Raw genomic sequence first — 24487 nt, 5'->3', positions numbered from 1 at the left:
GAGGAGAAAATATCACATTCAAATGAAAAGTGGCTGAAAATTCTCCAACTCTGATGAAAGACAAAAACACACAAATTCAAGATATTAGAAAAACTCCATGCAGAATTTTTAAAAAATAATTAAAAATAAAATAGGCATGATATAGTCAGAATTTTCATTCACCAATTAAAGAGCAAATAAAATCAGCAGAGGGAAAAACATATTACCTTCAAAGGAACAATAAAAGTGATAGTAGACATTTAAATTGAAACTATGAAGTTTCTTTAAGGAGCTGAACATAAAAGAGCTGCTAACCTGGAAGTCTACACCATGAAATATCCTTCAAAAATAAAGGCAAAGACAAAAAGCTATGTAAAAATGAACAAAAGTTGAAAGGAAGACAAACAACAAAACCTGAATTAACTGCCGGTGGATTTGCATACAAGAAATTATCTCAGGTGGAAGCACATACCTATGGAAATAAATAGAAACAACAGGTAAGGGTAAAGATTTGAGCTATTCTTCAAATTTATTAAATAAAGAAGAATACAATAAATAGCTCCATTCTTTTCAAAGATATACCATCACACCAATATGTGGGAAATATTCAAATATCCAAAATTTTTACTTTAAGTCTTTGTATAAACTTCAAAATGTGTTTTCTTTTTTTTAATAAAATATTTTTTATTATTTTTTTTTTTCTTAAATTTTATTGTCAGGTTGGTTTCCATATAACACGCAGTGCTCATCCCAACAAGTGCCCTCCTCGGTGCCCATCATCCCCCTTCTTTTCTCCCCCACATCAATCACCCCTCAGTTTGTTCTCAGCATTCAAGAGTCTTTCATGGTTTGCCTCCCTCCCTCTCTCCAACTATTTTTCCCCTTCTTCTCCCTCATGGTCCTCCATTAAGTTCCTCCTAATCCACCTAATCGTGCAAACAGATGGTATCTGTCCTTCTCTGCCTGACTTATTTCACTCAGCATTAACACCTTCATGTTCCATCCATGCTACTACAAATGGCCAGGTTTCATTCCTTCTCATTGCCATGTAGTATTCCACTGTATAGATGAACCACATCTTCTTGATCCATTCATCAGCTGATGGACACTTGGGCTCTTTCCATATTTTGGCTATTGTTGAGAGTGCTGCTATGAACATTGGGGTCCATGTGCCCCTATGCATTAGCACTCCTGTATCCCTTGGGTAAATTCCTAGCAGTGCTATTGCTGGGTCATAGGGGAGTTCTATGGTTAATTTTTTGAGGAACCTTCATACTGTTTTCCAGAGAGGTTGCACCAGTTTGCATTACCACCAACAGTGGGGGGGGGGGGGGAAGGGGGGGCTCTCTTCACATCCTCGCCAGCATCTAGAGTCTACTGATTTGTTAATTTTAGCCATTCTGAGCGTCATGAGGTGGTATCTCAGTGTGGTTTTGATTTGTATTTCCCTGATAATGAGTGATGCTGAGCATCGTTTCAAGTGTCTGTTGGATGTCCTCTTTGGTGAAGTGTCTGTTCATATCTTCTGCCCATTTCTTCACTGGATTATTTCTTTTTCGGGTGTGTTCCTTATAGATTTTGGATACTAGCCCTTTATCTGATATGTCATTTGCAACTATCTTTTCCCATTCTGTCAGCTGCCTGTTAGTTTTCTTGTTTCCTTGGCCGTGCAGAAGATTTTCTATCTTGATGTGGTCCCAATAGTTCATTTTTGCTCTTGATTCCCTTGCCTTTGGGGATGTGTCAGGTAAGAAATTGCTGCGGTTGAGGTTAAGGAGGTTGTTTCCTGCTTTCTCCTCTAGGGTTTTGATGGTTTCCTGTCTCACGTTCAGGTCCTTTATCCATTTTGAGTTTATTTTTGTGTATGGTGTGAGAAAATGATCTAGTTTCATTCTTCCGCATGTTGCTGTCCAGTTCTCCCAGCACCATCTGTTAAAGAGGCTGTATTTTTTCCATTAGATACTCTTTTCCGCTTTGTCAATCATTAGTTGGCCATACATTTGTGGGTCCAATTCTGAGTTCTCTATTCTATTCCATTGGTCTATGTGTCTGTTTTTGTGCCAATACCATACTGTGTTGGTGATTACAGCTTTGTAGTAGAGGCTGAAGTCTGGGATGGTGATGCCTCCTGTTTGGGTTTGCTTCTTCAACATTACTTTGGCTGTTCAGGGTCTTTTGTGGTTCCATACAAATTTTAGGATAGTTTGTTCTAGTTTGAGAAAAATGCTGATACAATTTTGATTGGGATTGCATTGAATGTGTAGATTGCTTTGGGTAGTAATGACATTTTAACTGTATTTTTCCAATCCATGAGCATGGAATGTTTTTCCATTTCTTTGTGTCTTCTTCAATTTCCTTCATAAGTTTTCTATAGTTTTCACCATATAGATCTCTTATACTTTTGGTTAGGTTTATTCCTAGGTATTTTATGGTTTTTTGTGCAATTGTGAATGGAATCAGTTTCTTGATTTCTCTTTCTGTTCCTTCATTATTGGTGTATAAAAATGCAGCCAATTTCTGCACATTGATTTTGTACCCTGCAACTTTGCTGAATTCATGGATCGATCAGTCATAGTAGGCTTCTGGAGGAGGCTGTTGGGTTTTCTATGTAGAGTATCATGTTGTCTGCAAAAGTGAAAGTTTGGCTCTTCTTTGCCAATTCTGATGCGTTTTATTTCCTTCTGTTGTCTGATTGTTGATGCTAGGACTTCCAGCACTATGTTGAACAACAGTGGTGAGAGTGGACATCACGTTCCTGATTTCAGGGGGAAAGCTCTCAGTTTTTCCCCATTGAGGATGATGTTAGCTGAGGGTTTCTCATAGATGGCTTTTATGAAGACGGCTTTTATGTTCAAGTAAGTTCCTTCTATCCTGACTTTCTCGAGGGTCTTTACTAAGAAGGGATGCTGTATTTTGTCAAATGCTTTCTCTGCATCTATCGACAGGATCGTATGATTTTCAACTTTTCTTTTGTTAATGTGATGTATCACATTGATTGATTTGCGAATATTGAACTATCCTTATAACCCAGGAATGAATCCCACTTGATCATGGTGGATAATTCTTTTTATGTGCTGTTGGATTCGATTTGCAAGTATCTTGTGAAGGATTTTTGCATCCGTATACATCAAGGATATTGGCTGGTAGTTTTCTTTTTTTGCTGGGTGTCTGTCTGGCTTGGGAATCAAAGTGATGCTGGCTTCGTCCCAATGAGGCTGGAAGTTCTCCTTCGATTTCTATTTTTTGGAATAGCTTGAGAAGAATGGGTATTAACTTTGGTAGAGTTCCACAGGGAAGCCCTCCGGCCCAGGGTTCTTATTTGTTGGGAGATTTTTGATAACTGACTCAATTTCTTCACTAGTTATGGGTCTGTTCAGATTTTCTGTCTCTTCTCACGTGAATATTGGTAGTGAGTGTGTGTTTAGGAATTTGTTGATTTATTCTAAGTTGTCCAGTTTGTTAGCATATAATTTTTCATAGTATTCCATGATAATTGCTTTTATTTCTGAGGGGTTGGTTGTAATAAGTCCATTTTCATTCATAATTTTGTCTATTTGGGTGCTCTCTCTTTTCTTTTTGAGAAGCCTGGCTAGAGGTTTGTCAATTTCATTTTTTCAAAAAACCGACTCTTGGTTTCATTGATCTGTTCAACTGTTTTTATGATTTCTATATTGTTTATTTCTGCCCTGATTTTTATTATTTCTCTTCTCCTACTGGGTTTTGGGTGCTCTTGTTGCTCTCCTTCTAGTTCCTTTAGGTGTGCTGTTAGATTTTGTACTTGTGATTTTTCTCATTTCTTGAAATAGGCCTGGAGTGCAATGTACTTTCCTCTTAGGACTGCCTTTGCCGCATCCCATAGAGTTTGCATTGTTGTATTTTCATTTTCGTTTCTTTCCATATATTTTTAAAATTTCTTCTCTAATTGCCTGATTGGGCCCTTCGTTCTTTAGTAGGGTGTTCTTTAATTTCCATGTTTTTGGAGCTTTTCCAGATTCTTCCGTTGGTTGATTTCAAGTTTCATTGCACTGTGATCTGAAAGTGTGCATGGTATGATCTCAATTCTTTTATATTTATTGAGGGCTGCTTTATGTCCCAGTATGTGATGTATCTTGGAGAATGTGCCATGCGCACTTGAGAAGAAAGTGAATTCCATGGTCTCAGGATGTAGAGTTCTAAATATATCTGTCAAATCCATCTGGTCCAATGTGTCATTCAAGTCCATTATTTCTTTAGTGATTTTCTGTCTAGTTGATCTATCTATGGCTGCAAGTGGAGTATTAAAATCCCCTGCTGCTTTTTTCGCAACGGGTTTGCCGCCAGAACACAGGTGTCGTGAAAACCACCACTAAACCTAATCCAAAATGGGAAAGGAAAAGACTCATATCAACATCGTCGTCATTGGACACATAGATTCGGGCAAGTCTACCACTACTGGTCATCTGATCTACAAATGTGGTGGGATCGACAAAAGAACTATTGAAAAATTTGAGAAGGAGGCTGCTGAGATGGGAAAGGGCTCCTTCAAGTATGCCTGGGTCTTGGATAAACTGAAAGCCGAACGTGAACGTGGTATCACCATTGATATCTCCCTGTGGAAATTCGAGACCAGCAAGTACTATGTGACCATCATTGATGCCCCAGGACACAGAGACTTTATCAAAAATATGATTACAGGCACATCTCAGGCTGACTGTGCTGTCCTGATCGTTGCTGCTGGTGTTGGCGAATTTGAAGCAGGTATCTCCAAGAATGGGCAGACCCGTGAGCATGCCCTTCTGGCTTATACACTGGGTGTAAAACAGCTTATTGTTGGTGTTAACAAAATGGATTCCACTGAGCCACCCTACAGCCAGAAGAGATACGAGGAAATCGTTAAGGAAGTCAGCACCTACATTAAGAAAATTGGCTACAACCCTGACACAGTAGCATTTGTGCCAATTTCTGGTTGGAATGGTGACAACATGCTGGAGCCAAGTGCTAACATGCCTTGGTTCAAGGGATGGAAAGTCACCCGTAAAGATGGCAATGCCAGTGGAACCACACTGCTTGAAGCTCTGGATTGCATTCTGCCACCAACTCGTCCAACTGACAAGCCCTTGCGTCTGCCTCTCCAGGATGTCTACAAAATTGGTGGTATTGGTACGGTCCCTGTGGGTTGAGTGGAGACTGGTGTTCTCAAGCCTGGCATGGTGGTCACTTTTGCTCCAGTCAACGTTACAACTGAAGTAAAGTCTGTTGAAATGCACCATGAAGCTTTGAGTGAGGCTCTTCCTGGGGACAATGTGGGCTTCAATGTCAAGAACGTATCTGTCAAAGATGTTCGTCGTGGCAATGTGGCTGGTGATAGCAAAAATGACCCACCAATGGAAGCAGCTGGCTTCACAGCTCAGGTGATTATCCTGAACCATCCAGGCCAAATCAGTGCCGGCTATGCACCTGTGCTGGACTGTCACACAGCTCACATCGCCTGCAAGTTTGCTGAGCTGAAGGAGAAGATTGACCGTCGTTCTGGAAAGAAGCTGGAAGATGGTCCCAAGTTCTTGAAATCTGGTGATGCTGCCATCGTTGATATGGTTCCTGGCAAGCCCATGTGTGTTGAAAGCTTCTCTGACTATCCTCCTCTGGGCCGCTTTGCTGTTCATGACATGAGACAGACGGTTGCTGTGGGTGTCATCAAAGCAGTGGACAAGAAGGCAGCTGGAGCTGGCAAGGTCACCAAGTCTGCCCAGAAAGCTCAGAAGGCTAAATGAATATTATCCCCAATACCTGCCACCCCAGTCTTAATCAGTGGTGGAAGAACGGTCTCAGAACTGTTTGTGTCAATTGGCCATTTAAGTTTAATAGTAAAAGACTGGTTAATGATAACAATGCATCGTAAAACCTTCAGAAGGAAAGGAGAATGTTTTGTGGACCATTTGTTTTTGTGTGTGGCAGTTTTAAGTTATTAGTTTTTAAAATCAGTACTTTTTAATGGAAACAACTTGACCAAAAATCTGTCACAGAATTTTGAGACCCATTAAAAGAAAAGTTTAATTAGAAAAAAAAATAAAAAATAAAATAAAATCCCCTGCTATTAGCACATTCTTATCCATAAAATTGCATCTGCTTTGTGATTGTTTTATGTATTTGGTTGCTCCCATACTAAGTGTGTAGACATTTATAATTGTTATCTCTTCCTGATGGATAGACCCTGTAATTATTATATAATGCCCTTTTTCATCCCTTCTTACTGCCTTTTCTTTAAAGTCCAATTTGTCTGATATAAGTATAGCTACTCCAGCTTTCTTTTGACTTCCAGTAGCATTATATTTCTCCATCCCCTTACTTTCAATCTGAAGGTGTCTTCAGGTCTAAAATGAATTTCTTGTAGACAGCAAATAGATGGATTTTGGTTTTTTATCCATTCTGCTACCCTATGTCTTTTGATTGGAGCACTTAGTCCATTTACATTCAGAGTTATTATTGAAAAATACAGGTTTGGATTCATTGTGTTCTCTGTAGGATTCATGTTTGTGGTGGTGTCTCTGGTACCTTGCGTTCCTTGCAACATTTCCCTCATAGAGTCCTCCTTAGGATTTCTTGTAGGGCTGGTTTAGTGGTGACGAGTTCTTACAATTTTTGTTTATTTGGGAAGACTTGTATCTCTCCTTCTATTCTGAATGACAGGCTTGCTGGATAGAGGATTCCTGTCTGCATATTTTTTCTGTTCATCACATTAAAGATTTCCTGATATTCCTTTCTGGCCTGTAAAGTTTCAGTAGATAGGTCTGTCACCACTCTGATAGGTTTCCCTTTGTATGTTAGGGCCCTTTTATCCCTACCTGCTTTCAGAATTCTCTCTTTGTTCATATATTTTGCCAGTTTCACTATGATATGTCGTGCAAAAGATCGATTCAAGTATGTCTGAGGAGAGTTCTCTGTGCCTCTTGGATTTCAGTGTCTGTTTCCTTCCCCAGATTGGGGAAGTTCTCTGCTATAATTTGTTCAAGGATTCCTTTAGTGGCTTTACCTCTTTTTTCCTCTTCTGGAATTCCTATGATACAGATATTGTTCCATTTGATTGTATCACTCAGCTCTTGAACTCTCCTTTCATGTTCCTGGATCAGTTTATCTTTTTCTCAGCTTCCTCTTTTTCTATAATTGTGCCTTCTAATTCACTTATTCTCCTCTCTGCCTCTTCAATCTGTGCTTTGGATGCCTCCATTTTATTATGCACCTCATTTATAGCATTTTTTAATTTATCACAACTATTTTTAAGCTCCATAGTCTTTGTAGCAATAGTTTCTCTGATGTCTTCCATGCCTTTTTCAAGCCCAGTGATTAATTTCATGGCTATTGTTCTAAATTTTTGTTCAGTTATGTTGCTTATATCTGTTTTGAGCAGTTCCCTAGCTGTCATTTCTTCCTGGAATTTCTTTAGAGGAGAGTTCATCCGTTTAGTCATTTTGGCTAGCTTTCTGCCTCTTGTTAGTTTTAAAAGCTTGTTACACACTCAGCACCTGCAAGTACTGCTGTATTAAAGACGGCTCTTTGACTATCCAGGGCCTGTCCATTCAGGAAGTGTTCTTTGAGTGGTGTCTCTTGGTCTATTTCCCTACTCGTAGTGGTATTTGGGACTCTCTACCATGTGTACTTTGGCTTGTTTCTTGAGGCAGCCTTAAAATGATTGTTCCAGTGTGAATTTAATGGTACAAATACAAGGTGTCACATTTGGAGACAAACATTTATTGCAGGGACTGAAAGGGTCTGTTCCGGTATAATCAATCTTTGAACAAAATCTTCTCAGATCACTTTCTTTCAAATTAGTTTCTTGATCTCGCAGATGTTCAAAATGTGTTGTTTTCATTATGATCATTTGGTAGCAATTAGATGAAATCAATAAATTTGACCCAATTCAGCATATTGACCATATGCCATATAAGTCAGAATCTAGTATGATAATTTCCAATATTAATTTTAGTCACATCAGGGACTCTTACCTAAATCAGCAGATTCTCAAAACAAACATTTTGTGGCTTGTAGTCTGAGGTTAACAAGGAAGAAATAGAATGTGCAGTTGTAGTTCCATTATCTAAACTGTAAGGATTATGTGCTCACTGAGGGCAAAATATCAGAAGTAGATTCTTCTGAATATAAATAAAGGGTAGAAGACACTGGCCAGCTTTAATCAGTTCTTAACTTCATAGGAACTAATGCAAAGCAAAGAAACTGAATAGTAGAGGATGATTATGGAATTTGTCTTCCAAATCCTATCCATGTGTCCTTTATTATGATTTACATTATAATTGATGCTGTCCTAAGTGCTGTGGAAACAAATATTAAGCAGACACACTTCATTCTCAAAAGGTTACAGTCTAATAATAGAAATGAGAAACAAAATAACTGATAAATGCAATAAACTGTTGTAGGTGAAAAAAAGAAATCTGGAAGGTTGCAATGTGACATAAGGAAGAAAATGAGCAATTCATCCTGGAATGTGTCAGAAAAGTGTTCATAGGGGAGGTGACATGAGCTCTAAATTTTGAAAGATGAGAGGCCATTTGCCCATGGCCATGAAAGAGAAAAGCACATCAGGCAGAAGAGCAGAAAGGAAGGGCATGGGTTAGAACAATAGTGTTACTAATTTGGTAGTGAATGTGGCACTGTTTGTGAGGTGAAGCATGGTTAAATTGGATGTTGGGGAAATTCATGGAGGGCAGATCAATAAGGACATTCTATGCCATGTATAAAATATAGGCTCTTGTTCTGATGGCAAAAAAATAGTCCAAACTTTCCTCAAACAAAAAAGTAAATGTAGCCAAGTGCTACTAGAACTGTACTAATATGATTGTCATGAAACACATAGGGAAATTTAAAATTAAATGTGATAAAATTCAAATTTCACCTCCAGGGTTACACTAGCCAAATCTGAAGTAATTATAGGATACATGTAGCTAGTGGCTCACAGACTTGACAATGGCTTAAGTTTGTCTTTCATTCCAGCAAGTCAGAAAAGGAGTTCCAGATGAGAGACAGAAAAAGATTGATTATCATAGTCATCCATGCTGATGGAATCTCTGCTGTCTTCAAAACATAGCCTTCTGAATCATCCAAAACATCAATATCCAGACAGTAGATTGGAGTAGAGTACAGAGGGTCATTTGCCAAAACTTTTGGACCAGACTCTACAACAGGAAACCCATATCTCTTCTACTAACATCTCATTGACTAGACCCGTCTCACAGACACATGAAGTCTGGAAAAGTCTGTGTGTAGCTTGAAAGCAGCAAGAAAAGGAAACACAGATGAGATTTGCTCTTTTTATTTATCTTTTAATGTTTATTTATTTTCGAGAGAAAGAGACAAAGCATGAACAGAAGAGGGGCAAAGAGGTAGAGGGAGACACAGAATCCAAAGCAGGGTCCAGGATCTGAGCTGTCAGCATAGACCCCAACGTGGGGTTCAATCTCAAGAACTGTGAGATCATGACCTGAGCTGAAGCCACTTAACTGACTGAGCCACCTAGGCGCGCCCCAAGATTTGCTCTTTTTAAATCTAGCTTCTTATGGTGGAAAGTTAGATAACTAGTTTTAGATATAAGTATTAAAAACTCTAAGTTCTATCCTAGACACCAATTAGCTGCATATTTTCATTGGAATTCAGTTCAAAATATTTCCCATGAATTACTTAAGAGCATGTTATTTAATTTCCAAATATTTTGGCTTTGATATATATAAATAGATAATAGAAAATAAATAGACATATATCTATATGTGATATATATCGATCGATAGATAGATAAATAGATAGATGATACATAGATATAGATGATATATAAAAGATATAGATACAGATCTTTGGTACCAATTTCTAGCATAATTCCATTATATTCAGAGAGCATACTCCATATGATTTCAATATTTTTAGACTTTTGATATATTTTATGGCCCCAAATAGATCTCTTTAAACATAGCATGTGCACTTGAAAAGAATGCATATTCTTCATCTTTGTTGTCATGTTCTATAAATATCAATTAGGTCAAAATGGGTAATAGTGTTCAGGTCATCTAAACCTTTCCTTGCTGTTTTCTTCTTTTAAGAAATGCCCAGAGAATAACAGTAAAGTCTAGTCTGATTTGTGAAGTTTTCTTCTCCCTTTAACTCTGTTAATTCTGCTGCGTGTATTCTGAAGCTCTGTATATGATTTTTATGTCTTATTAACAAATTGATCCCTTTATATCTATGATATTTCCCTTTCTATATCTGGTAATACTATCATCTTAAAGTCTAATTTTATGTGATATTAGTACAGTACTCTGATCTCCCTTTACTGAAAATTAACTGTGTCTTTGTATTTAAAGTATCTCTCTTAGAAAGCATGTCATTGGGTCTTGCTTGTTTATATTTTCTAAGTATCTCTGCTTTTTTCATTGGGGTATTAGTTTATTAATATTTAATGTAATTATTGATTCCGTTGGACTTTTATCTTTTTATTGTTTGTTTTCTTCTTGTCCCTCTTTGTTTTCCTTTATCTGCCTCTCTTGGCTTATTTGAACTTTTTAGAATTTCATTTTAATTTATATATCGGCATGTTAGATAGAACTCTTTTTTTGTTGTTTTTGACTCCTTAACCTCTGTCATCTTCATTTTGTTATCAAGCCCACCCCGTGAATTTTTTTATGCCAGACATTATATTTTTCATTTCTGGAGTCTGAATTGGGTTTGCATTTATAATATAATTTTCTTTTCTGAGATTTATATCTCTCCATTCATTATGAGCATATAATCTTATACCTTATGAACATAATTATAATAGCTGCTTTTGTGTACTTTCTGCTAATTCCAACTTATTTGTTGAATGGATTTAATACAGGTGTAGAACTTGAAGTTCCAACAGGAATGTCCCTAAATCTCTTTCTCCTAAGATGTCTCAAGATAGTCTTTGGCAAAAATTCCAAGTAGAAGTCAGTTTACAGCTGTGTGCCTGAAATGGTGTGCCTAAAATGTTATTAAAAATAAAAGTCTGGGGTGCCCGGGTGGCTCAGTTGGTTAAAGCACTGACTATTGGTATCGGTTCAGGTGTGATGGGATTGAGCCTGGTGTTGGGCACTGTGCTGACAGCATGGAGCCTGGCTAGGATTTATTCTCTCCCCCTCTCCCAGCCCCTTTCACTTCAAAATAAATAAACAAACTTGAAAAAAAAAAAAAGTAAAACTAAATCTACCTGGAGCTCCTCATATGATGTAAGCAAGTAGACTTCTACTAGAATGACCTTTTTGCAGATAACTATAAATTCTGGATAAAATGTAAAAAACAACTACCTGAAAGCTCTAAAGAATGAACAAATGAAGGCAGATTCTGAAGGGAAGAAGTGATTCATGTGATGTGTATCCCATTTTAATGTTATTTTCTTTTTAGCTTGTAGGTAGCCTAAGAAGGTTGGCTAAAACTCTAATAAAAAATTTACAGTTTTTCTATCACGAAGAACCAGGAGACAGAGTTCAAGGCAATAATGACTATTGGAAAGAAAGAGAGGAACCTCAAAATGAGAAAGCTGGGGCATGGGAAATGGGCAGCTCAATGTCTCTATATATACTATTCCAAAATCTCTGGCCACCTATGAATCCTGTGGATGGGGAGTGCCAAGGACATACTGTAGTTAGCCACAAAGAATAAAAGAACTGAACTTGGATTTGAATGCTGCCTCAAAGGCATAGGTGGAGATTTTAGTTTACCCAAGTCAGTTGCCTGCTAAAATTAAAATAGCAATGCTATTTGGAAGAAAATGAGGAAACCCAGAGACTCTTCAACATATGTCTATGATGTAACAAAACATTTCATGGAACAAAAATGAACAAGCAAAAGATGATATATTCTTAAGAGAAAGGATAATTAATGGATGACTTAGATATTGGATAGAAGATACCAGGGAATCCCTTTCTGCAGGGATAAAGAACTAAAAGCTAATCAGGCCAAAATTAAAAATGCTATAACCAAGCTACAATCTCAAATGCCATGAAGGCAAGGATGGACGAAACAGAGCAGATAATTAGTAATATAGAAGATAAAATTATGGAAAATAATAAAGCACACACACACAAAAAGAGGGAAGCAATGCCAAAAGATCACAATACAAGACTTAGAGAAGTCAGCGACTTATAAAAAAGGAGTAACATTCATATCATAGAAATCCCAGAAGATGAAGAGAGAAAAACATGGGCAGAAGATTTTTGTGAGCAATTTATAGTTGAAAAATTTTCTAATCTGGGGAAGGACACAGACATTGAAATCCAAGAAGCAGAGTAATCCCATAAGTTCAACAAGAAAACAACCATCACCAAGGCATATCATAGTCAAATTCACAAAATACACAGACAAGCAAGGAATCATGAAAGCAGCAAGGAGAAAAAAAGAGTCCTTAACCAACAAGGGAAGACAGATCAGATTCATAGCAGATCTATCCACAGAAACTTGGCAGGACAGAAAGGAGTGGCAGGATTCAATGTACTGAATCAGAAAAATATGCAGCCAAGAATTCTTTATCCAGCAAAGCTGTCACTCAAAATAGAAGGAGATATAAAGAGCTTCCCAGACAAACAAAAACTAAAAGAGTTTATGACCGCTAAACCAGTTCTGCAAGAAGTGTTAAGGGGGACTCTCTAAGTGGAGAAAACAAAACAAAACAAAAATGACCAAAAGCAACAAAGACTAGAAAGGACTAGAGAACATTACCAGAAACAACTCTACAGGCAATACAATGACACTAAATTTATATCTTTCAATAACCATTCTAAATGTAAATGGACTAAATGCTCCCATCAAAGACACAGAGTATAAGAATGGATTTAAAAAAAAAAAAAAGACCCATACAAATGTTGCCTACAGGAGATCATTTTAGACTAAAGATACTTGCAGATTGAAAGTAAGGGAATAGAGAACAATCTGTCATGCTAATGGATGTCAAAAGATAGCCAGAGTAGCCATATTTATAACTAAAAAACTACACTTTAAAACCAAGACAGTAACAAGAGATGAAGAAAGGCATTATATCATAATGAAGAGATTTATCCACTAGGAAGATCTAACAATTATAAATATTCATACCCCCAACTTGAAAGAACACAAATATTTAAATTAATCACAAGCATAAAGAAACTCATTAATAATAATACCATAATAGTAGGGGATTTTTGACACTCCACTTACAGCAATGGACACATCACCTGAGCAGGAAATCAACAAGAAAAAAATGGGTTTGAATGATACACTGGACCAGATGGACTTAACAGATAAATTCAGAACATTTCATCCTAAAGCAGCAGAATACCCGTTCTTTTCGAGTGTACATGGAACATTCTCCAGAACAGATCATATACTGGGTCACAAACCAGCCCTCAACAAGTACAAAAAGATCAATATCATACCATGCATATTTTCTGACCACAATGCTATGAAACTTGAAATTAATCACAGGAAAAGTTTGGAAAGACCACAAATACTTGGAGATTAAAGAACATAATACTAAAGAATGAATGGGTTAACCAAGAAATTAAAGAAGAAATTTAAATGTATATGGAAGCATACCAGTCCAACACCTTTGGGAGGCAGAAGTGCAGTTATAAGAGGGAAGTGTTTGGCAATCCAGGCCTTCCTAAAGAAGGAAGAAATGTCTCAAATATACAACATACCTTTACAAATAAAGGTGCTGGAAAAAGAACAGCAAATAAAGCCCCAAATCAGCAACAAAAGGGAAATAATAAATATTAGAGGTGAAATCAAGGATATCAAAATTAAAAAATAAACAGTAGAACAGATCAATGAAACTAGAAGCTGGTTCTTTGAAACAATTAACAAAACTGATAAACCTTTAGCCAGATTTATCAAAAAAAAAAAAAAGAAAAATAATAAAATCACAAACGAAAGAGTAGAGATTACAACCAACAGCACAAAATATAAACAATAATAAGATAATATTATGAGCAATTATATTCCAACAAATTGGACAAAATGGAAGAAATGAATAAATTCTTAGAAACATATAAACTACCAAAACTGAAACAGGAAGAAATAGAAAATTAGAACAGACCCATAGCCAGTAAAGAAATTTAATCATTAATCAAAAATCTCCCAACAAAGAGTCCAGGGTTAGATGGCTTCACAGGGGAACTCTATCAAACATTTAAAGAGTTAACATCTACTTTTTTGAAGCTTTCTCATAAAATTGAAATGGAAGGAAAACTTCCAACCTCATTCTATGAAGCCAGCATTACGTTGATTCCAAAACCAAAGACCCCACTAAGAAGGAGAATTACAGACCAATTTCCCTGATGAATATAGATACAAAAATTCTCAACAAGATACTAGAAGACAAGAATCCAACAATACTTTAAATGAATTATTCACTACAATCAAGTGGGATTTATTCCTAAAATGCAGGGCTGGTTCAAAACCTGCAAATCAGTTAATGTGAAACATCACATTAATAAAAGAAAGGATAAGAACCACACGATCCTCTCAATAGAAGCAGAAAAAGCATTTGACAAAATTCAACATCCTTTCTTAATAAAAATACTCAACAAAGTAGGAATAGAAGGAACATACCTTAAGATCATAAAGGTCATATGTGAAAAACCCACAGCTAATATCACCCTCAATGGAGAAAAACTGTGAGCTTTCCCCCTAATGTCAGAAACTCTACAGAGATGTCCACTGTCACCACTGTTGTTCAACATAGTATTGGAAATCCTAGCCTCAGCAATCAGACAACAAAAGAAATAAAAGGAATACAAATGAGGAAGGAAGAAGTCAAACCTCCATTTCTCATAGATGATATGATACTCTATGTGGAAAACCTGAAGGATTCCACAAAAAAACTTCTAGAACTGATACATGAATTCAGCAAAGTCACAGGATATAAAATGAAAAGCACACAAAAAATTGGAAAAACATTTCATGTTCATGGGTTAGAAGAACAAATATTGTTAAAATGCTGATACTACCTAAAGCAACCTATATATTCAATGCAATCTCTATCAAAATAGCACCACCATTCTTTACTGAGCTAGAACAATCAATTCTAAAATTTGTATGGAACCAGAAAAGACCCCAAATAGCCAAAATAATGTTAAAAAGGATAATTAAAGTTAGAGGCATCACAACTCCGGACTTCAAGCTTAACCATCATGATAGTATGATCTTGAAAAAAAAAAGCAGATAAATAGATCAATGGAACAGAATAGAGAACCCAAAAATGGACCCACAAATGTATGGCCTACTAATCTTCAACAAAGCAGAAAAGAACATCCATTGGAAAAAAGCCTCTTCAGCAAATAGTGTTGGAAAAGCAACATGCAGAATAATGAACCTGGACCACTTTCTTACACCACACAAGAAAATAAACTCAAAATGGATGAAAGACCAAAATGTAAGACAGAAAAACATCAAAATTCTAGAGGAGTAAGCAGGCAACAACCTCTTTGACCTTGGCCACAGCAACGTCTTACTAGTCATGTCTCTGGAGGCAAGGGAAACAAAAGCAAAAATGAACTATTGGGACCTCATCAACATAAAAGAAAAAAAACCACTTCTGTACAGAAAAGGAAACAATCAACAAAACTAAAAGGTAACTAATGAAATGGGAGAAGGTATTTGCAAATGACATATTGGAGAAAGGATTAGTATCCAAAATCTATAAAGAACTTATCAAATTCAACATCCAGAAATAAAAATAACCTAGTGAAGAAATGGGCAAAAAACATGAATAGACACTTTTCCAAAGAAAATATCCAGATGGCTATCAGACACTTAAAAATATGCTCAACATCACAGAGAAAAACAAATCAAAACCACAATGAGATACTACCTCACACCCATCAGAATGGCTGAAATTAACAACTCAGGAAACAACAGATTCCTGGCAAGGATGCGGAGAAGAGGAACACTTTTTCACTGTTGGTGGGAATGCAAACTGGTGCAGCCATTCTGGAAAAGAGTATGGAGTTTGCTCCCAAAATTAAAATAGAGCTACCTTATGACCCAACAATTGTGCTACTAGGTATTTATCCAAAGAATACAAAGATGCTGATTCAAAGGAGCACATGCACCCCAATGTTTATTGCAGCACTATCAACAATAGTCAAAGAATGGAGAGAGCCTAAATGCCCATCAACTGAAGAATGGATAAAGAAGATGTGGTATATATGTATATAATGGAATATTACTTGGGGATCAAAAAAGAATGAAATATTTCCATTGGCGACAATGTGGATGGAACTAGAATGTATTATGCTAAGCAAAATAAGTCAGTCAGAGATAGACAAATACCATCTGATTTCATTTATATGTGGAATTTAAGAAACAAAACAGATGAATATAGGAGAATAGAAGGAAAAATAAAATAAAAAACAGAGAGGGAAGCAAACCATAAGAGACTTTTAAAGACAGAACAAACTGAGGGGTGTTGGGTGGAGGGTATGGGCTAAATGGGTGATGGGTATTAAGGAGGGTACTTGTTAGGCTGAGCACTGTCAAATATAAGTCATGGATCACTAAATTTTACTCCAGAAACCATTATTATACTCTATGTTAACTAACTTGGATTTAAATTTTAAAAAACTGCTTTAAAAAAAACCCCAACTCATCTGGATGATATGAACAAGGTCTTTACTGATTTAAGATTGAATTCAGGAAGATTTCAACCTTTAATATGCATGAAAACCATCCCTGTAGATTTCTATAAATAAACATGCCTGTACCTCTGTATCAGAGATCTATCAGGAGGTCCAGGGTAGGTCCAAACATGTTCTATTTTTCAAACTTTCAGTTAATTTGGAGTCAATCCAGCTAATAGAATCACTGATATAATGGTCTACCTTTAACTTTTTCAAAGAAGAAAATGGAATTGAATTAAGAATCAGAAGACTTGGGGCGCCTGGGTGGCTCAGTTAAGCATCGGACTTCGGCTCAGGTCACGATCTCATGGTTCATGGGTTTGGGCCCCAAGTTGGGCTCTGTGCTGACAGCTATCTCAGAGCCTGGAGCCTGTTTCAGATTCTGTATCTCCCTCTCTCTCTGACCCTTCCCTGCTCGCGCGCTCTTGCTCTCTCTCTCTCTCTCTCTCTCAGAAATTAAAAAAAAAAAAGATAAAAAAATAAAGAATCAGAAGACTTGAGTTTCAGTACATTCTCCCTCAACTTTACGAAGTGTTTTATTGGTATGCTTTTAAATTTTGTCTAAAAATGATCATTTCCATGTGCCTTATGTAAATCATAGGGTTGTTTATGAAGATCAAGTGAATAATTATGTGATACGTTATAAACCACTAAATAAACATAAAATACTCTTATAAGTTTCTTTCTTTTTATTCATTATTTATTTTGCAAAAATCATAATGAAAATATTGCCCTTTATTTTATCTGGTGTATAATTATTTTTCAATACCAGAAAAGAAGGGTTTATGCTCTGATAAAGTTTTAGGCTGTTTATTACTTTTGTTGTTGTTGCTCTTGTAGTTTTAATCCAAGAATTCTAGATCACTTCTCCCTTTGCCTTATAATACATGAATCAAAAGCTAAATACAGTTTCATAATAGTTAAGTTCTATTCAAATGCCTCTCCTCACTTCACTTTGTTTCTTAAATCCTTTGTTTTACATGCCCTATTTTATGGTAGAGTTGTAAGTCATTTGGGGTTTGTTTTTAATTATTTATTTATACTACATCTCATTCCAGAAAGGATTAAATAGTTCCTATTTAGAAATAGATTACAAAACAATATGCCATAACTACAAATAGTGTATTTAGATTAATGAACACTCTTGGTTGGTCCCTACCCCAAATTATTCTGTAGTCTTCTATGGTTCTCGGTCCCTCACATTCTCAACTGCTTTAAGAAGCTTCCTTTGATAGGTTTCCTCTCTCATTGTTTCTCACTCTTTTTAAGCTTTCTTTTCCCATTCTACCTTTGTTAATGCCTTTTCCTCTACTCTTCTCTCTCTCTCTCTCTCTCTTTTCTTTCTGTCCCCGTGTCAATTTCCAAGTCATTGGGTGTTCAGTGGAGGAAAAAGAACTTCAAAATTGTAGAGTGTTTCTGAACTTGTTCGTTTTCTACACGGGTCAGCTCATTACTTTTTGCTTACTGAAGATTTCAATGTCAGGAAATTGATTCCAGGAAAGTTTGTTTGTTTGCCATATAGAACTATCTCGGCCCTAACCTGATAAAGCATTTTTTAAAAAATATCATCAGATGATCTATGATCACAGTTTAGATTTAAAGTGATTGGACCCTAGGTCAGTTTACATTATGCCCATTTATCAGTCTTGAAGATTTGATCATGACAAAAGACTAGGGAGAATTCTTGTTTCAAACACTTTTGTGATAATGCAATTCCTCCCCACCAGCGACTGTGCTTCTTGACCCTAAAAATACAGTCCGTTAGACAAGTGAAAAATTTACAGCTGGTGTCCTCTCCTTCAATTTCTTTCTGGCTTTTGGCCCAGCCCCCACCTCTCATAATTTCACCTCATGCAGTATTCCTAGCAGCCAGAACTTGCCAAGTAGTGTGTTATCATTATTTGTAGAGAAACCATTAGTTAAGATGGTGCCCTCTCTCAAAGCTATCCTGCTTTCTAAGAGAAAGAGCATGTCATTAAAGGAGGTTTTGAGGAAAGGGTTAGGTGGCAAGTTGGATATAAAATTAACTATGAAATATCCAGTGTTTCCTTTAGATCCTGCACAGCACCTAACACATTGCTGGAGGTTTTGATACCATGCCTTAATGGTTTGTATGAGGGTGGAGGAGTAGGGGTGTGACTTGCCTAAACAGAAACCCCTCAGTAAAGACACACACTGTGTTGTTGTCTCCATAAGAGGGATTATGGAGAGTGTAAATGGGAGGCTTGAATTATTTATGAAAACTGTTAATAGCAAGTATGGTTGCCCAGGGAATGAGGCAATGTGGCCTCAGGTAGATAGCTTACTGCCAAAACATCAACTTCTTTTTCTTTTATTATTTTGCTAATTCTAGTGATCTTTTCAAACCTCCCTTTTTGGTGCTAAATACCTAAAGATGTGTGTGTGTGATGTGGCAGAAAAAACCCCTGCAAATATCTTTAAGAAACCTGAAACACAAGTAGTTTATTAATGAGAGCTCAGGTTGGAGGAGGAGCTGTTTTCTGGATTGAGAGCAGGTAAAGTGAGGGCTTCGAGGACCTCTGTTCAAAGAAATGTCAAACGATTGTATTTATATGCTTTGTTTCATAGTTGTGATGTCACCCCATGTGACACTAACGTCCCTTAGAAGAAATATGAGAGACAAAACAGTCTGATTAAGCAAATGATGATTCTCCCTTTGGCCTCAGTCTCTCTATCTGAAAACTGGAAATAAGAATGCAAAAGAAAGATTGCTTTTTCCTTACAGGGATATTTTAAAGATGCAAAATTATCTCAACAATCTCAAAAATTATATAGTGATCTTAGTATACTGTAATCAGAGACATACTTTTAAAATTCAAGTCTGATCATATCCTACATCTCCTGGTTTAAAACATTCCAATAATTCTTGTTTCACTGGGGATAAAGATGAAACTTTTCATTCCAGCCAAGGCCATCCAGGTCCTGATTGATCTGGCTCCCTCTGAAGCCCCTCCTAGCTCTCCATCCTCCAGCCACACAGGCCCTCCTTCAGTTCCTCACAAGCACTGTCCTCGCTAGAGCTGCGAGGTCTGTGCACATGACCCCTGACATGTTCTTATAGAATGCATTTGCTCTCTGATATACTTCTATAGCTCCTCTTCTTGGTAACACTTGTCACCTTGTTAGTTTACATTTATTTGTGTGATTGTGTGTTTAATGCCTACTTCCTCACACTACTCTTAACCCTGCCTTTGTTGACCATTTCATCTCCAGAAAACAGCAGGGTTCCTGGTACCTCTTAGATATCTAATGTGTAGTAAATAAAGGGGGGAAAGGACAGATAGATGGAAGAAAATATTAATGAAAGAATGAAAAACTGAAAGAAAGCAAGGAAGGAGAGAAAAAGAAGAAAGGAAGAAACAACTAACTGGAGAAGAAACAATAAGGTAAATGGTCATCTGATGTAAAACTCATCAACCAGCATAGTTGAAAACTACTTGTTAAGGTTATAGAGGTGGCTTTTGTTTCTTTTATCTTTCCCAGGATATCACCCTGAAGATGATACCTTATCTGTTTATCTGTACAACGGAATATTACATGGCAATGAGAAAGAATGAAATCTGGCCATTTGTAGCAACATGGATGGAACTTGAGGGTGTTATGCTGAGTGAAGTAAGTCAGGCAGAGAAGGACAGATACTGTATGTTTGCACGTATAGAAGGATTCGGAGGAACTTAATGGAGGACCGTGGGGGAGAAGAAGGGGAAAAATAGTGGGGGAGAGGGAGGGAGGCAAACCATGAGAGACTTTTGAATGCCAAGAACAAACTGAGGGCTGATGGGGGTGGGGGAGAGGGAAAGGGGAGTGATGGGCATGTAAGAGGACACTTGATGGGATGAGCACTGGGTGTTATATGGAAACCAACTTGACAATAAACTATTAAAAAAAAAAACACCTGCCCTTTCTTAAAGCCCACCTCCACCATGTAGGCCTACTCTACACTGCTAGTCTACATGCAAAATCTTGTTAACTATGTTGTTATTGAAAACGCTGGCATGGATTAAGATGAAACAGGTCCTGAATACAATCAATGAGACAGTTTTATACAGACTAATCTGGCATTCATTGCATGATGTTGGAACCTTACTATCACATGAATTAGAAGGATCTGTTCTTGTAAAACAGCCAATTCTTTGATGCAAATTATCCCCTATATGACTGGTAAATAGGGAAAGATGTTCTTATAACTCAGAATTAATGCTGATTCTTATATATTGTTTCCCCGAAGCTTAATGTTTTAAAGATATCCAGAGCAAGCACAATTAAAGAAAAAGAATGTATGGGAATCTTTAGAAAAATGCTTAAAAATTGACAAAAGCATTTCCCTTTGGTGCTTCAAGAATATCTTTAGATGTGCAAAGATGTTAAGCTTGCTGGTGAAGCTGCCAACACAGTTAAAGAAACCGCAAAGATGTTACTCCTTATATTACAACAATGGATTAATGAAAAAGGCTATACACTAGATGAGAGTTTTAGTTTTGATAAAAACTATTAGTATTGGGAAAATCTATATCTCAAAGTCTAAGATTTAAGGCTGCTAAGGACCAACGTACTTTAAAGTTGGGTGCATATGCCATTAGTGGGTTAATGATGCCTATGTATATATTTTTTAATAGTAATTGTTTTGTCTTCTTAGTGCCCTGCTCTCCAAATTCCACAGTTTTGAGTGGGCTCCCCTCATTTTATTTTTCCCATGGGCCTTGTTATTTTTATTGTTCAATTTTGCAGAATGTAAGGTTTTTCAATAGTGCAAACACTGGTATTATAGGAGAAACACTCATATCTCTATTTTATGCCACTGTCTCTGGCTAAAACAGAACAAAGATTTTCGTCTGGCTACCCGATTATGTTGGGAAAATTTGAAAGCAAAGAAAATGTTTTGTTTCAATATTTGAACTGACTTCTATAAAGTCTAGTCAAGTGGGAATTAAGGTCTTTCTCTGGCTTTCAATGAAGTTATAACTCTTCTCTGGTTGGCAGAAAATGTTCTCCAACCACCTCCATACATCTCATTGGAGTCAATATTGCCTGTCTCCCAAATCCCTTATTTGGGTCTGTCACAATTACAAATCTTTTCATGAAAACTGCATAATCTCTTCTCTGTTTCAGAATTATAATTCTGACATACCCAAGGCCCTGGACTTCAGATCTCCTGCTCTCCTTCTCTGTTTCTTCTTTGTCCTGTGTCCTATGTGTATATACACACACACGTGCACGCACACACACACACACACACGTGTATGGGTATGTATATATATGTGTGTATATGTGTGTATAAGATATATATGTGTGTATATTTGTGTGTATATATTTGTGTATGTATATATATCCATCCTATGTGTATGTGTATATATACATAGGTACATACAGAGGTATGCATATTAGGCCCTAACATGACCTTGTCTCACAGAGCTATCTATGCACAGGCATCTGTTCACTTGAAGAAGTGTGTTGTTTTTTTCTCCTACTGTTGAACAAAATTATCCAAGTGTGGATTTACACCAGCTTATGCAAATATGGCATAAAAACCATTAGCCTTGGGTTCCTTCCTAGAGAAGACGATTTCTTTCACAGCACACACACATGTTAATACAATAAAACCCATGATGTTCATTCAGTGGTGGAATAAAAGAAGAAAACCTCTGGAAAAAACAGCTTCAAACTCAGGCTTTCTCTTTTTGTGTGACCTTAAGCAAATTGCTGAGCCTCTGGAAGTCTCAATTTTTCCAACCCTAAAGAAGAATAATATTAAAACCATAACAACAGAGAGTTATTATGAAAATAAAGTAAGTAACAGGATGAAAGTAACCTCCTTTACAGTTTCTGGCACCTAGTAGGTATTCAACGGATGTCTGATATTTGTATGGTCAACAATTACTACAGATCAAATATTAGACTGTGTTCCAGGAATATAGAGATGGAAAAATGACATTCCTGCACTGAGTGAGTTCAGATACTAACAGTGGATATTGGTAAATAAATAAACAAAGTCAAGCTACTATGATTGAAGGATACATATGAAGACTAGGAGCACTCAAGGAGGATTCCCTAAACCAGACTCAAAAATTCAGAGGTTTCCCTGAGAAGTCATGCTTGAACTAGACCTTAGAGACCAGGTAGACATAAGCTAGGTGAAGAATCGGAAAAGTGCAATTCTGGACAGAGGAACATGTTCAAAGACACGGAGACAATGGATACTGCATGACAAATTCAAAGAAATGGAGATAATCATCAGTCTACCTAAAAGACTAAAAAATTTGACAGCAGATGATCTTATAGCTTATGCCTCCACTGGTATCACCTATTTCACTGTTTTATTATTGCCTGGTTGTTTACCTCGGCTAGTATACAGTATGTCCCATGAAGGCAGGGACACTATCTTGGTCAATGTTGTATCTCAAACAAAAAGCACAGTGTCTAGACCACAGGAGGTACACAATAAATATTTGAAGAAACACATGAATATTACTTACCTCTGTTCATTTTAAAATATGAAAGCATAGACTCATAAAGTTTAATTCACTTGTCTAAAACACACGGTAGATCTGGTATCAATCTCTGACCTACTGCCATCCTTACGCTAGGTCTCCTTGATGACCACTTCTACTGCAAGTGGGAAAGAACTGCTTTTGGGTCACATCAGAAATGCACGAGAAGAAGCTAAATAACAGTATTCAGTACAGCTCTTGGCATTTAACCAGTCTGAAACCTCTGAATTAAGAATACAATCTAGTCTTTTCTCAGATAAACTGGTTGTTGAGGATTGGAGCACAGAATACACAGATTGTAAAATTTGTAATTCTACTCCGGCAGCTATGAAGAATTAATACACTCTTAAAAGTAAGTAGCTTTTTGGTCAAAGGGTACAAATTTTCAGTGACAAGATGAATAAGTCATTTGGTTTAAATGTACAACATGGTGACTGTAGTTAATACTGTACTATATACTAAAAATTTGCTGAAAGAGTAAATCTTAAGTGTTCTCACCACCACTACCAAAAAATGAAAACAAAAGCAAAAACTGTATGAGGTGATAGGTGTGTTAACTGACTTTATTGTACTAATCATTTTATAATGTATATCCAATCATCATATTGTATACCTTAAATATATACAATTTTATTTATCAGTTATATTCCCATAAAGCTGGGGGGTGATGAAACTAAGCATTTTTTTCTCCTTTCCATTAGAAAATTTTATTCAGTGAGCATCATAAGAGTAGTAACCTTCTTAGAAGCAGGAGGCATGGTCATTAAAATAGAAGTTTCTAGGAACACAGAGTTAAGTCAACAGGGAGAAATAAGCATGAGTTCATTTTCATGGTCTAAAGTAGCCCACAGTGCATCCAATAGAAATAAGACTTTTTCATGAAGAATTTTGTAAGAGTACTATTTACATGGTCCCCTGAACGAATCACAGTGCCTTGACTTTGGGAGTCATTTGGAGTCAAGCCTGTTAAAGATCTCTGTATACAACAATACCTGACGAAGTTCTCTAATGCACCCTTGTTAACATGAAAAATGATTATTTGAGGCCTGAAACCACATTTGAGAATGAGCACTAACATATTTTACTATAGAATGTACCTGAATATAGTTATATAAGTGATAAATCATGCTCAGAATTCCAAATCTTCCTCAACAGAAATAAGTCTAGCATGTCCAAAGAAAATATTTTCTTTTTGTTCTGTCAGGCTTTCTCATCTTTCATTGACTGAATTTGGATTTTAAACTATTTTCCTCTCATTTCATTCCCTGTTGAAATGGTCATTTGCATTTATCAAGAACTGCTACAATTATGCCATTCAAAGTTCAGATTTTTTTTAAATAAAGAATGATC

At 36.7% G+C, this 24487-nt stretch overlaps 1 pseudogene; it reads left to right on the top strand.

Moving 5' to 3' along the window:
* The first annotated feature begins 4325 nt into the window (after positions 1-4325).
* On the top strand, positions 4326-5932 carry LOC120228685 (annotated as a pseudogene).
* The last annotated feature ends 18555 nt before the right edge of the window (positions 5933-24487 follow it).

The sequence above is a fragment of the Hyaena hyaena genome, unplaced genomic scaffold (assembly GCF_003009895.1).
Source record: "Hyaena hyaena isolate Hyena2069 unplaced genomic scaffold, ASM300989v1 scaffold_26, whole genome shotgun sequence".
NCBI lineage: Eukaryota > Metazoa > Chordata > Mammalia > Carnivora > Hyaenidae > Hyaena > Hyaena hyaena.
This window is presented reverse-complemented; position numbering and strand designations above follow the sequence as displayed.